The sequence below is a fragment of the Globicephala melas genome, chromosome 4 (assembly GCF_963455315.2).
Source record: "Globicephala melas chromosome 4, mGloMel1.2, whole genome shotgun sequence".
Lineage (NCBI taxonomy): Eukaryota > Metazoa > Chordata > Mammalia > Artiodactyla > Delphinidae > Globicephala > Globicephala melas.
In genome coordinates, this window is record NC_083317.1 from 101,154,635 (window position 1) to 101,171,050 (window position 16,416).

Sequence of the window (16,416 nt, forward strand, 5' to 3'; positions counted from 1 at the left end):
TAATTTCATTTTAAATAATCCTAGGGGAGAGATTATTATATTTAATAATTTTTTACAAAAATATGAATCAAGAAATAGTGAAAATTAAAATGAACATAGATTATATTACTGTTAGTAAGGTCACTATTGAATAAACAGTACTCGATACCAAGACTCTCCTATGAATTTTCAAAGTGATATTTCATTTAATCTCACAGTCTTGTAATCTTATCTCCATCACACAAATATTTAAATTAAGTTATAAAGATTGTGTTGTACCTTTATAAAAATTAGAACAGGTTGAAGACATTGTAATCAGTCTAATATTTTTTGGGATTTGGGAGAGTATTGTTCAGGATTTGGGAGAGATTCTAAATCTGTTTGCAGATACTAAGAAGTCAGCAAACAGTAGTTGTTACTCTTTAAGAGCAGGTATTATATTATACCATAGCTATACTGTAGTGTGATATGCTTGACTTTGCAATATATTTGTGTACATTGCATACACAATAATTCATTAAATGATAATACAGAAAAACTAGGAAAAAGTTTTGATAAAATAATACAACCTCATTTATTCCATCTCTAAGGATCTGCGTCTTTGAGTCAGAAAGATAGTTATGACTGGGTAGGACAGGCATCTGCTATCTAATGGAAGAGGACTTCCACCACCCTGCTTTCTTCCACCTATGATCTCCCTCTTTTGCCCCATGTGTTAAGGGAGGAAACAATTTCTTTTTCCACCTAAGCCAAAGAGATCAGACAACCTCAGAAAATTCACATATTGAATAAGCAGATGATGAAAGATCACTCCCCTTTTGGTCAGTGAGTTTTGAACAGATTTGAAGGGCAAAGTATGAGCACACACTGCATGCTTTGTGTCTGATACATATTATCACTTAATCTTCAATGTAAATTCTAAGGATAGTTGTCTACATTTTACAATTAAGGAAACTGAGGCTTAGGGAAATAATATAATTGCCTAAAATAAACAAACCATTGAATTGGAGAGTCAGTTCTTGAATTTGTGTCTCTCTGACTCCAAAGTTGTTATGGTATTATTACTATACTATGATGACATTCAGCAAGGTGTTAATTGAAACAAAGGCTAAAAATGGAATTAATTGTAAAGCAACTTCTGTTGTCCCTAGTGATAATCATTTGGCTTAATCTATTTTTTCCAATACACTTTTACAGTCGAAGAATTTTTTAACTTTATTAGAATTCCAGTTCTAGAAAATATTTGAGAATAAGCTGGAAACTACTACTTGTAATGACATAAGATATTAATATTTATAGATTCCCCCCCCATAACTCACCACCAGTGCTGCTTAATGAACAATAGAGAAATTGGATGAGTGCATCCAATATTCAAATGATATCCATTTTTCTACAGTGGGATCTCTAAGGAACTCCAAGTCACTGTAACTATATATCATTACTGCATATCAGGCAAAGAAGTTCCAAATTAGCACAGTCAATGCATCACAAATGTGCCTTCAGGTCACTTTCTTCGACCATGACAGCGGTATGAATCAGGGTGATGCTGCCACAGAAGGAAAATGCTTGGAAAAAAAATGTTTCATTCTCAAAATTAGTGTTCTTGGTCATGGTACATAGAGTCTTGCTGATAAAGCAGCTTCCAGCCTCTTGCACTCTCTCCCTCTTTTTTTTGTTTTTGTATTGGTTTTTACTCTAACAATGCCCCTATGAGATATAAATATTATATCTCTGTATGTAATCAAATGCCAAGGAAATTCATTATTTATTCTCTTGGACAAAAGTGACAACAATACAAGTGTGTTTCAGAGACTGGGGCCTAGGGTAAGGTATTGGTAATCTCAAGCAATTATCTGTGATATTTGAGATAATATAAACTGGGGACTTCAGAGATTTTCAGGATGATTGAAAATTTAAGCTGAATTTATATATTTTATATATATGTATGTATATACATATATATAAAATTAGAGTGAGCAACCATCCTGAAGGGGTTTCCTGGGACACATGACTTTCAGTCTTCAAACTGGGACTGTCCTGGGCAAAGCTGGATGGTTGGTCACGTTATTACTGATTAGAACTAATTAACAAAGCTTTTCATTTGGTGGATCAAATATGATGGTAAATACATTATTTTCTGTGTATTTAGCATTTACAAATATTAATTGGCCCATGTTGATTTGCTGGTTCTGTAGGGGAAGAAGTATCTCCCTAGCTTCTGGGAGGCCAACTGGACTTCTAAATAAATACTTGCTATAGCTAGCATTCACACAAGGTTTCAAAGACTTCCAACTTCAATGGGGCTATGATTCTCCTGGGCAGTTTCTTGCACTGCTGCCCCCTTATTTTAGGGTTGTGACAGAAATATGGATTTCAGTTGATTTAACTTCTTGTAGCATCCTTCCCTGTCTCCTCTAATCTCCTTAGGAAACTTGCTGAATCCACGTTTCAAGTGATGTTAATAGTAAACAATAATAATGGCTCTTTTCTGAACTTACATGTTTGATTTTTTATTCATTTCTACAGGTATATTTAAGAACAGTTAATTCATCTGGTTTGTCACTAATCTGAATTTAAATGTGATTTATATCTTTCTCACCCCAAATTACAATGAAACAATATGAAACAAGCAAAGTGTAAAATGGCAAACTAAACTAAATTAATGTCAACCAACCAACTAAAGAAACACAGCTTCCCCACACTGCCCCTTACCACTTCTCCATAACTTCCCTCTTGTTCTCCTTCCACAGCCCAGATTCTTGAAAGAACTATCAATATTATTTTGCAAGTAGATCTTCTAACCATAAAATGCAAGTCTTGCCTTACTTGTTATAATCTTTTGCTATTTCTCTATCAAAGCACTGAGATTTCTCTTTTGTTGTCAAATTCAGTGGACACAAATTTGTTTTTGTTTTTGTTTTTGCAGTACGTGGGCCTCTCATTGTTGTGGCCTCTCCCGTTGCAGAGCACAGGCTCCGGATGCACAGGATCAGCGGCCATGGCTCACAGGCCCAGCCGCTCCGTGGCATGTGGGATCTTCCCGGACCGGGGCACGAACCCGTGTCCCCTGCATCAGCAGGCAGACTCTCAACCACTGCGCCACCAGGGAAGCCCAATGGACACAAATTTGAATGAAAGAAGAAAAGAAAGCAGACACCATCAACTAAATTGCTGCAAAACTAATTTCATCAGAATTTCAATTGAAACAAAATTATTATTTAAGATGTAGATGATCAGTCATCAAAGAAAAAACTCATAGGTCCATCTGTAACAAAATAAAGGAAAACACTCCTTCTAGGGCACTCAAATTTGGAAATATGAATGGAAAACTTATGTTGAACTGAAAAGTATCTGGAAGGCAAAATACAGTATACTTGAAGAGCTTAATGAGGTCTGTTTTCCTCATTTTTAAAAATCACAGTATAAACAACCACTGAGTAAGGCTGGTTTGGAAATTCACCTCCTTAAGAGTTCCCAAGTCTTCCTGAAAGCACTTTTTTGAGAAAAAACTGGTATAGCTCAAAAGAACAGAGACTAATAATACTCTCAAAGTTTGTTTTGCAGGATATTTTAAGTGATTGTAAAGATTTGGGGAAAAATAAAATTAAGGGATCAGTTTCAAAATTAGAGCCCTTTAGTATTTTCCAAAACTGGATCATCTACGTTACAGAATAGAAAAAGAGAACAAAAATTCAAACCAAGAAAATTCTAGTTTTGAAGGTAAAAGCCATACTACTTTAGAAATAATTGTTTGTCCCTAAATATAAATATTAAAGAGGCAATGTCATCAAATGTTTTCTTTGTTCTAATAAAACTATAGAAAATTCACTCCTTAAAATGAACAAAATAAAAAAAACATAGCCACAAAACACTAAAAATATCCATGTATATTAAACTGAAGAATAAAGTACTACTTAATTGTCAGTCTCATTTTTGCAACATATGACAAAATAGGCATTTCATTCTTTGAGGAAACAATCCTTTTCTGTGATTATGGATAATGATATACCTATTGACTCAATGGAATGCTTACTGAGTTATTCAAAGGCAGATGTGATGTACTGTTTCTGCCTCATACACACACACACATACATACGCACTGCTCATTGCCATGAAAATGCTGAAGTGACCTCAGACTGTAGTAGACAGAATAATAGCCCCCCTAAAATGCATATGACCTAATCTCCAGAGACTGAACATGTTACCTTACATGCCAAAAAAGATTTTGCAAATATGATTTAGTTAAGGATTATGGGGAAATTATCCTGAATTACCTGAGTGAACCCACTGTAATCACAGTGGTCTTTGTAAGAGGAAAACAGGATTGTCAGAGTCAGAAAAAGGAGCTATGCCAAAGGAAGCAGAGATTGGAATGAAAGACTGAAGACGGAGGAAAGGCCATGAGTCAAAGGATATAAGCAGCCTCTAAAACCTGAAAAAGACAAGGAACACACTCTTCAGTAGAACCTTTAGAAAGAATGCAGCCCTGCTAGCATCTGATTTTAGCCCCATAAGACTCCTCTCTGACTTCTGACCTCAAGAACTGTAAGATCATAAATTTGTGTTATTTTAAGCCCCTAAATTTATGATAATCTGTTAAAGCATCGATAGGAAGCTAATACAAATATTAAATAAATAGTATTGTTGAAAAGAAGAACAAAATAGATTTTTATATAGAACTGTACAGATCTTTTGAGGAAGTTTTCTAGTTTCCATTTTTGATAATATTACTTCTGGAAAAAAGTTTCTTTCTTTTACAGTTTTCCTATATCAGGTCTCATGTAAAATGTGAAAAACTTTTGAAGAATTAGTTGATAATTTGTGCCTACAATGTGTTTTATGAAACTAGTATTTAAAATAGCAATAAATAAGCATTAATGCATTATCTTCACAAATATCAATATTTTCTTATTAAAAGTTCAGATTCAAAAATATTTGAAAGGCTTTATAAACAGGAAAATATAATATATAACTTATATCCCTATGGCTAGTTAATATATGGCTAGTTAAATGTATGTCAAAAATAAACTTAGCTATTTTAACAAAATGAGAAAAATAAAACCCTAGACTTTTAAAATGAAATTTAATTACTGATACTGTTGATTGTGTCTGTTGCCCTGATATTTGTTATTTATTACGAAAATAACTATTTACTGAGAATTGATGATTACCCAGTTAGGTCTTAATTTATATTAAGAAAGTGGGCTCTTTTGTTTTTCACTTGGTCTCAAAACCATCTACAGTCTTTACAGTAATGATTGTAATTTATGTTCAGGCAAAGCCTCACACTTAATACCCAGGGAAGAAAATTATGGCATGAAATATGCATACCCTATTCAATAGATAACTCCCACCATAATCAATTGACTACAGTAACATTGAGTATCTAAAACTAGAAGTCTACACAGGCGTTCTAATACTTGGTTGTAAATATCCATTGACATTTCCACAGTTGCTATCATTTATCTCAGTTGCTATCACTACATTGCATTTAAAATTGGAACAATTCTTGATATAGTGATAAGGATTTTCTGGAAGGTGTTATTAGGATGCATTCTCTTTATTCATTGAAATTGATTTTTTTACATACTTATTAGAAGCAAAGCAAGTTTAAAACTTTAAGGATCTCAATTCTACTAACTCGTTTTGAAAGTAATTTCTTCTATTTATTGATCCTATAATGTGATTTAACCAAGTTCTTCAGATCTATGTATTACTTGATCTTTTCCTCCTATTTCTCAGATAAGCACCTCAGATATATTGAAGTTAACTTTTCTTTGCTAAGTAAATTTAAACTTTCTGGATTTTGAACCTTCTAAGAAACAATGCAATATGTAAAATACATCCCATCTTGTTTAGACCATCACAAATTTCTCTAAGTCAGTTTTAGTCTAGAATATTTAAATAGCTTTTGAAATATCATTTCCTTCATATATCTCACAAATCTCAGAAAGCTATTTTAGACCAATTAGACTCTTCTACCATCCTCAATAATCTGAATGTAGATTTATTATATTTCTTCTGATCTAACTTCAAGGAAAGAGAAAATTAACTGGTAAAATACTTTAGATTTTATTTGACATATAAAATTAACAATTACTACTAGAACTAATATATAAAACAAAGATGGAAGAAATTTCCTCTCTATAAAAATCATATGATCTATTAAAGGAGTGACATTTGGCTAAAATTTGATGTTGCATATATACAAGTGGTTTGATAAAATAGGTGAACCTGAACACAGATAATTTAAAAGTGGAGAAAAGAGAAATGATAAAACCCAATGACACCACAAGATCTGCCAAATGATTAGCAGAGGAGATATAAATTGATCAACCAGAAGTTCTTCAAAGGGATACTCTGTTTAGTATTGCCTGAGAAAAATCTCAAAACAGCAAAATTGTGTGTTCCCCATATGTTGTGGAACCAATCAGATATTGGGGGAATTACACTAATATAGACACCAAAATTTTTCAGATAAAATACAACATACATTAATTAAGTAGGAATCTGGCATCTTTAAAACGTAAGACAATTTAAAGAAATAAAATAAAATACCAATTATTGCCAAAGGTGTAGAAGTGTGGGAGAGAGTGTTATTTTGGTTTCTCAGATGACTTATTGAAGATCTGTTAGGCATTTTGTGGGAAAGGGCCAGGAATGATAATATTTCAACTATGCCCAGAACAGTTAAGGAAACTGTAAATCTGTCCTGGCCCCTTTGACTGAACAATTACACTCTTAGATAAATACATACCATAGAGAAATTCTTGCACATGTGAATAAGGAGATAATTTTAAAATGCAAAAAGTCCACATCAACATCATTTATATTGGAGGAAAACTGGAAATAACCTAAATGCCCTCAACAGGGGTATAGGTAAGCTGTGTATGTTCAGAAAATGGAATCATAGGGCAAAATGAAAATGAATAACTTATAGGTGCATATATCAACATAAAAGAGTTACACATACAGAAGGTAGAATTAAAATCATATAGAACATACATAAAGATTAAAAAATTGAGAATTTTTATATGTTGTTTAATACATAAATATATTTTAAAACATAAAAAATGAAAAACACCTAATTAATGATTTGTATACTTCTTAGGAAGGATGTGCAAGGGTATCACCAGCAGGAAGGCATGTGCACTGTACATTAACAATATTTATAATATTTTTTCCAAAACTTAGATTTCCCCGTCTTAGATTCCACAGCTTAGATGTCCAAATTAAATTCAATAAGATTTCAATTATCCTTTCTTCTAGGCTGGTTTACAATTCAGTTTCAGTCATTACAGCCATCATTCTTCCTAAGGTTTGCAGCAGAATCTGTTAGAAACACGAAAAGACTCCAGACAAATGGACAGTCCATTATCTGTGCAACCTTACCTTTTATCATTCTCCCCTTGCTTACTCAGGTCCTGACATGTAGTCCTCATATATATTCCTCGAATCTACCAGGGAAGACCCTGCTGAAGTGACTTTGCAGTTGAGGTTCTCTCTACCTAGAGACATCTTGTCCTAGAGAGAGCCCCATGACTGCCTAGCTCACCTATTTCAAGTCTTTGTTCACATATCCCCTTAGAGAAACTTTCTCTTATCAATCTGCTAAAATGCTGATTCCCCACCCCCATACTCCCTAACACTTTTTACTCTTTTAACTCTTTTCTTCACTGAATTTACCATCTTCTAATATACTACATAGTTTACTGATTGGTTTATTTTCTGTCCCAGTGCTTTAGGACTATAGAAGAAATTTTTGTCCATTTTTCTTATTGCTGTAACACATGCTAGGTATTTGGTATATTTTTTTAAATGAAATGAAGGTCTTCTGACTCAAGTCCTACATGCCTGATACTTAGATGTATGTTCTAGAAGCCAAGAGACTAGACATTTTTTGGTTTTGTTGCTCTCATGTTTGGCAAAGTGAAAGGAAATGAGTGTGAAGATTCAGAAAGCCAAGTGCACAGAACTCAGTCTTCCATGGTGTCTCATGTAGCCTCCTCACCACATTTTAAAAAATCTATTGGGATTCTTCCAATAAGCCTTGCACCTGTTCTTCCTATCTCTTATGTATTCAACCATCAGTTTCTGTTTTAGATATTTTGGTCTAACCTTACACCTCAAATTCTTCTCCAACCTCCTGAAATGAATTGAATTGAATCTCTTCGATAAGATTTCCTATAGTGAGCTTTAGGAAAACAATAAAACCTTCTACATTTGTCCTAACTGCACAACTCTCTACTAAAAGTGGCAGAAAATGACATGCAATCTATTTGCAATGAGGAAGAATAAAATACTGACGGGGAAAAATCTTCAATTAGCTATCATTTTATATTACAGTAACAAACAGAGTGCCACAATTGGTTGCGATTATGGTCTTAGTCTTTAAAAGTGATTTTTTGCTCATTTTCATTAAAAATGTAGCTGTAATTATTTTTCTGACAATCACCATGAATTTTGAAAATATGTACACACTCCACTGTACCTTACCTTTGTGCACGAAGAATATATTTTCATGTGGGGTCAGAGACTGCGTTTCTGAATGAACCTAAACTTGGCCTTATTAGCTCAGTGGTTTCAACAACAGCTGATTACCCACATAAAATTATGTTAAGCTTCCTAAACTATATAGAATTAAGCAAAATAAAGCCAGAATATCTCAAAACTAAAAGATGAAAATCCTAATCATATGTATCAATATAAATATTAAAAGAATAACAACTGCCAATATTCAAGGAATGTTATAGAGAACAGCTTAATTTCAGAGGAAAATCTACAATTTGCGTGAGAATGATATGAGAAACACATGCCATTTCTATTTTAGTTGCAAATTTAATTACTTCTATACAATAAAAAAAATAAAAGGTTTAAATTCAATTACATACTTTGCTCATTGTTTTTATGCTATACTAGATATCTTAACAGTAAGAGAATATTTGAAATCATCATTTCAGTGTTCTGCTTTTGTTTCAGGGTGTTGATTATTCATTTAGGAGGAGGCAAAGCTAAAGCATGCTGATTGTAGTAACCTCCCAATCAATCGATTATCCAGAGTTCATATCACTTAATTATAGGTTATAAAAAAGATAAAAGTAAATGACTTTTCCTGCTTTTATTATTTGCTCAAATTTTCCATGAATTTCAGTCTTTTTTCCCAAAGGAAAAAACTTATACTCATTTTTAGTGAAATTTTTTTAGTTCTGTCAATAGCTTGATATATCTAATGTGTGATTCTGACAGGAAAATATACATTATTTCAAGAGATAAAAAACAAGTTAAGTACTATGATAAATGTATATTACTTCTAGGCAGTTCAATCATATTATCAAAGTGTTTTCTAAAACAGAGGCTTAGAAACTCTAACATTGTAGCCCCATTTTCCTTCAATGTGCTGTCAGGGGAAGATTAACAATTTGAGACCTGTAGTGAAAATTATGTGGTCAAGTAGTTAAGGAAATGTAAAGTAGAAGCTGGGATCATATTTTAATAAAAAGGAAAGTCAGTCAGGCTAAATCTGTAGTTTTAGTGGGAAAGGGAAAATTAATATATTTAATAAAAGGTCATGGTTAAAAGACACTTCAAGTTGTTTTTAATATTTATAGGGATTTATTTGAAACTGTATATAAACATTCACAATTCCTCACCTAGGTTTACATCACAAGGAATTAGTACCTAGCTGGTACTTGGCATAAAAGCAGACATATAGACAAGTAGGGCAGAATAGGTAGCCCAGAAATAAATCTAAGCCTCTACAGTTAACTTTTTTTTTTTTTTTTCGCTGTACGCGGGCCTCTCACTGTTGTGGCCTCTCCTGTTGCGGAGCACAGGCTCCGGACGCACAGGCTCCGGACGCACAGGCTCAGCGGCCATGGCTCACGGGCCCAGCCGCTCCATGTCATGTGGGATCTTCCCGGACCGGGGCACGAACCCATGTCCCCTAGTATCGGCAGGCGTACTCTCAACCACTGCGCCACCAGGGAAGCCCTACAGTTAACTATCTTTTACAGGGTTCCAAGAACACACAATGGGGAAAAGAAAGTCTCTTTAATAAATGATGTTGGGGAAACTGGGTATCCATGTGCAGAAGAACTAAATTTCGTTCTTATCTCACATCATACACAGATATCAACTCAATATGTATTAAAGACTTAATTGTAATGCCTGAAGCCATTTAACTACCAGAAGAAAATATAAGGAAAAATTTCTTGACATTGGTCTGAGGGATGATTTTTGGAGGCATGACACCAAAAGCACAGGAGACAAAAGCAAAAATAGACAAGTAGGACCACATCGAAGTAAAAACTTCTACACAGCAAAGGAAATCACTAAGAGAGTGAAAAGGCAGAATGAAATAAACTTACAGAATGGGAAAAAATATTTGCAAACTGTCTCTGATAAAGGGTTAATATCCAAAATATATAAAGAACTCATACCATTAAATAGCAAAAAAACAAAAACAAATAACCTACTTAAAAATAAGGAAAAGACCTGCATAGATATTTCTCCAAAGAAGACATACAAATGGCCAGCATGTATATGAAAACATGCTCAACTTCACTAATTATCAGGGAATTGCAAATCCAAACCACATGAGATATTACCTTATACCTGTTAGAATGGCTATTATCAAAAAAGACAAAAGATAATAAGTATTGGTAAAAATGTGGAGAAAAGTAAACCCTGTACACAGTTGATAGGATTGTAAAGTGGCACAGCCATTACGGAAAAACAGTATGGACTTTCCTCAAAAAATTAGGAATGTAACTGCTGGTACAGTAATTCCTCTTCTGGGCTTATATTCAAAGTAAATTTAATCAGTATCTTGAAGAGATATCTGCACTCCGACGTTCATTGCAACACTGTTCACAAAAGTCAAGATATGGAAACAACCTAAATGTCCATCAAATGAACCTAGAGGACATTATACTAAATACTAAACAAAATAAACCAGATGCAGAAAGACAATATTGCATGATTTCACTGATTTCACTTATATGTGGAGTCTAAAATAGTTGAACTCATAGAAGCAGAGAGTAGAAAGGTAGTTGTCAGGGGCTGGGGGAAAGGGAAATGGGGAGATGTGTGTCAAGGAGTACAAAGTTCCAGTAACACAAGATGAAGTTCTAGAGAACAAAGTATAGCAATATGACTTTATTTAGCAATATTGTTTTGTATTCTAGAAATTTGCTAAGAGGGTTGATCCTAAGTGTTTTCACCTTTCCTCCTAAAAAGAAGAAAAAAGAAAAGAAAATGTAAGGTGATGTATATGTTAATTGTGGTGATTACATTACAATATATATGTATATCAGAATATCAACTTATATAACTTAAATATATACAATTTTTATTTGTCAGTTATAGTATGGTAGGTAGGCCTAATTTATATTACAGTCTATTTTTGTTTTACTATTTGTGAGCTAAGGATTTTTTTTTACATTTTAAAAGGAATAATGTGTCCATAATTAGACTCATTTATATGTGGTCAATTGATTTGAGAAAACATGCAATAGCAAGTCACAAGTGATTTTGGAATATATGATTTATGAAACAATTGATTATCCATGTGTTAAAAGACAAAACACAATCAATACTTCTCACTATAAGCAAAAAAGTAACTCAAAATTGTTCAGAGACCCATATGTAAAATTGTAAAATTTCTAGGAGAAAATGTAGGAGGAAATCTTTTTGACCTTGTATTTTGAAAATTTTCTTAAATATGATACCAAAGGAATGATCCATAAAAGAAAATAGTAAATTGGACTTCAATAAAATTAAGAACTTCTTGTTCTTCAAAACACAATGTTAAGAAAGTGAAAAGAGTGGGGCAGGGGGTGGTGGTGGTGGTGGTGGGATGAACTGGGAGATGGGGATTGACATATATACACTAATATGTATAAAATAGATAACTAATAAAAGCCTGCTGTATAAAAAAAATAAATAAAATGAAATTCAAAAAAAAGTGAAAAGAAAAGCTGGAGATTGTGAGAAAACATTTGGAAATCATCTGTATGATAAATAAATTGATCCTAGAGTATATTAAAAATTCTCAAAACTCAATAATAAGAAAACAAATAGCCCAATAAAATGGGCAAAAATTTGATGAATTTATTACCACATAAGGGCATGAAATAATCTCTAATTAGTCTTTAGGGAAATCCAAGTTAAACTATAGTTAGATACTACCACAGGCCTTTTAAAAGCTCATAAAAACAAACAAAAAACAAGTTGCAATACCAATTGCTATCAAAAATAACGTGGAGAGGAGGTTCCTTAAAAAACTAAAAACAGAACTACCATATGACCCAGCAATCCCACTACTGGGCATATACCTGGAGAAAATCATAATTCAAAAAGAGTCATGTACCACAGTGTTCACTGCAGCACTATTTACAGTAGCCAGGACATGGAAGCAACCTAAGTGTTCATCAACAGATAAATGGATAAAGAAAATGTGGCACATAAATACAATGGAATATTACTCAGCCATAAAAAGAAACGAAATTGAATCATTTGTAGTGAGGTGGATGCATCTAGAGACTGTCATACAGAGTGAAGTAAGTCAGAAAGAGAAAAACAAATACCATATGCTAACACATATATATGGAATCTAAAAAAAAACCAAAACGTTCTGAAGAACAGAAGGGCAGGACAGGAATAAAGACGCAGACATAGAGAATGGACTTGAGGACGTGGGGAGGCGGAAGGGTAAGTTGGGACGAAGTGAGAGAGTGGTATTGACATATATACACTACCAAATGTAAAATAGATAGCTAGTGGGAAGCAGCTGCACAGCACAGGGATATCAGCTCGGTGCTTTGTGTCCACCTAGAGGGGTGGGATAGGGAGGGTGGGAGGGAGGTTCAAGAGGGAGGAGATACGGGGATATATGTATATGTGTAGCTGATTCACTTTGTTATACAGCAGAAACTAACACAACAATGTAAAGCAGTTATACTCCAATAAAGATGTTAAAAAAATTTTTTAAAAAATAACCTGGAAAGCATGTTAAAGGACTGATTCCCAACCTCCACTTGATGTTCTCATACAGATCTTAGTTGGTGATCAAGAATTTGGATTTCTATCAAGCTCTCTACACAAGGAAAAGAGTTGAAATAGCATAGGACCACAGTGTTTTTTGAGCTAAACTTGAGGAATTTTATTGCCTGTAAACATAATATGAAAATATTATAAAGTAGATGATTTCAGTCAGTAATTGAAATAACATCTCCACAATTATCCTGATAGCTATATTAATGAAACAGTTGTTATAAATTTCCTGGAGTTCTTATTGCTTAGCTTAGCAATATACATGTTTTTGTACATTTTTATAGTGTTTTTGACTCTTTAGTTGCAAATGAAATAAACTGATTTTATGTGTACCCTAAGCAAAATTTTGTAGCAAAGAAATTTAAATTGCTTTCAGAATCAAAGGAACTGTTTTAAGGATCTAGATCAGTTTAGATGAGTTTGGGTCTAGGGTTTGGCAAATTTGTCCTCACATTGTTTCTCTCTGGCTTTCAGAGACATTTCTATATGATTTTACATTTCAGTGCACACTGTGATGTACTGCTAGCATTTTCCCCTTTTAAAATAAAGAGACTTTTCTACCAGCTGGTGGGAGTTCCACTGACCAACAGTCTTCAGTCATTATTGAGAATTGCCTCAGCTAGAGAGAATCACTCACCCAAAGCACTTCCTGGAGAAGGCTACGTTTAATACTGTTTCACAAGGGTTAGAGAGCCCTCATCTCTTTACCCCACTTTTTTTTTTCTTTGCCCCACCTTTGAACAACTCTGCAGGGTTATTTTATGTTCAGATGTTCTTGTAGGTTTGACTAAGATCTTTACTGAGATGGTATCACATCTCAACCTTTCTCTCTGCCCAATTCTACTTTCTTCTCTTATTTGATATGTGATCCTTAATTTACTTCCTTCATTAGGTTAAAAAAGTGTTCCCTCCCAAAGGTATATTTACTTCCTAATCACTGGACCCTGTGAATATTACCTTATATGGCAATATTAAATATTATTTTCTATGCCAAAAATGTAATTAAGTTAAAAATCTTGAGAGGAAGAGTTTATCCTGGATTTTCTGGGTAGACCCTAAATGCTATCACTATGTGAGGTGAGGGATATGTTAACTAACTTTATTGTGGTAGTCATTTCACAATAATTATGTTGTACACCTTAAATTTACACAATGTTATATGTCAATTATATCTCAGTAAAACTGTGAAAAAAAGAGAGAGAGGTAGAGGGACTTTTTACCCAGACATACAGTGGGGAAGGTGATGTGAAGACAGCAGAGAGAGAGATGCAGCCACAAGCCAAGGAATGCCAATAGCCACCAAAAGCTGGAAGAGTCAAGGAAGTGATTTTCCCTAAGAGTTGCCTCTGGAAGGAACACAGCCCTACCTACAGCTAGTTTTAAGACCTCTAGCATTCTGAACTATGAGAGAATAAATTTCTGTTTTTTAAAGCCATATGGTTTATGGTAATTTGTTGCAGCAGCCACAAAATAACAACAAATAAAAACTAATACATTTATTTTTATGCTAATTTCCATCTTAAAGATTTTGTCCAGGGAAAACAAACTGTGACAGACACAGTTGTCAGAAGTTCTGGAATCACAACTCACATCTTCACAAATAGAGATGAAAGGATCCGTCTCTACCACTAAACTAATTTTTAGGGAATTCTTCTGTGGTTTTCTGTTTTTATTTCTTTCCTCTGTTAGAAAATTAGTCCCAGAACTGGATCATTTGATATATCAGAGGGAATCGGAGCACTTGTGTCATGTACCTACTCCTTATGCCAGCGGAGCAGGTACTGATACAAATAGACTCTCAAAACCATATGAGTGAGCAGGATACAAATCAGCCATATATTACTCAGAGAAGGAGAGAAGAATGAGGGTTGTGTAGACAAAATGAATGTCCATTGGAACATCTTTTCCCCACAACAAATCCCCATATCAGATTACAAACCATAAAGTAGTGGCCATCACTTAATAGTAATTTCTTATACTGGGGCACCTATTTAATACGAGGAAAATCCCAATGTAACTTTGCCTAATTTCATTAATTTAATTTTAGTTAAAATAACATAACCTGATAAATCTGATTACTTGTTATGGATTGAATTGTGTTCCCCCAAAATTCATATGGTGAGCTCCTGACCCCCAGTACCTGAAAATGTGACTTTGTTTGGAAATAACTCCTTTAAAGAGGTAATCATATTAAAATGAGGTGATTAGGGTGGGCCCTAATCCAATATGACCAATACTCTTATAGAAAGAGGAGATTAAGACACAGGCATAGACAAGGGGAAAATCATGTGAAGGCAGTGGAAGAAGTTGGCCATCTACAAGCCAAGAAGAGAGGCCTCAGAGTGAAACCAATCATCTTGCTCTTGGACTTCAAGCCTCCAGGATTGTGAAGAAATACATTTTTGTTGTTTAAGCCAGTGATCCCCAAGCTTTTTGGCACCAGGAACCAGTTTCATGGACGACAATTTTTGCACAGACAGGGGCAGGGGTGGTTCAGGCAGTAATGCGAGCGATGGGAGCGATGTAGAGCAGCAGATGAAGCTTTGCTCACTTGCCCACCGTTCACCTCCTGCTGTGCGGCCCAGTTCCTAACAGGTCGCAGACCATTACCGGTCTGCTGCCTGGGGGTTGGGGACCCCTGGTTTAAGCCACTGTCTGTGGTATTTGTTATGGCAGCCTTAGAAAACTAATTCATTACTGGAAGACAATATTTTCAATATATCAAATGTAAATGCAAACAATAATTTACAAATAAGTAAAAGTAATTATTAGCAATATCTAGAGTGCTTTCATGTATAAAATCTCATGAGTAATATTAAGATACATATTCCGATTTATATGGATATTTACAAATGTTTCAATAGCTTTGCTTTCTAAGGTAAAGAAAAGTGTGTTTATTATAAGAAAAAATTTATCATATTCATTGAATTTGTACAAATTATATACAAATTATATATATATAATTTGTACAAATTATATGTATGATATAACCATTTTAGAATTCACTCAACTAGAAAACTCCTGCTCGTCTTCTGTATAATTAAATATTGCATTAATAATGTTGAATTATAACAGCTAATCAAAATTATTTACATTTAACCTTACATTTCTATCATGATGTAAATAGGGAATTGTAACTGTATTTTTTTGTTATTTTTAATGAATTAAGGAATAGTACTTGATGATAAAATTAATTTCAGTTAAGTGTGCTGATTGATATACGTGAATCTATTATGAGCATTATAGCAATATTATGAGCAATGAAATAATATTGAAGGAAAGAAATGCCTTATATGTTCAGAAAGAGACTGTGGTAGTTATGTTTTTTTCCAACAAAATTAAAACTTTGCTTTTTTAAACCACTGGAAATGCTGGACTCCTTTG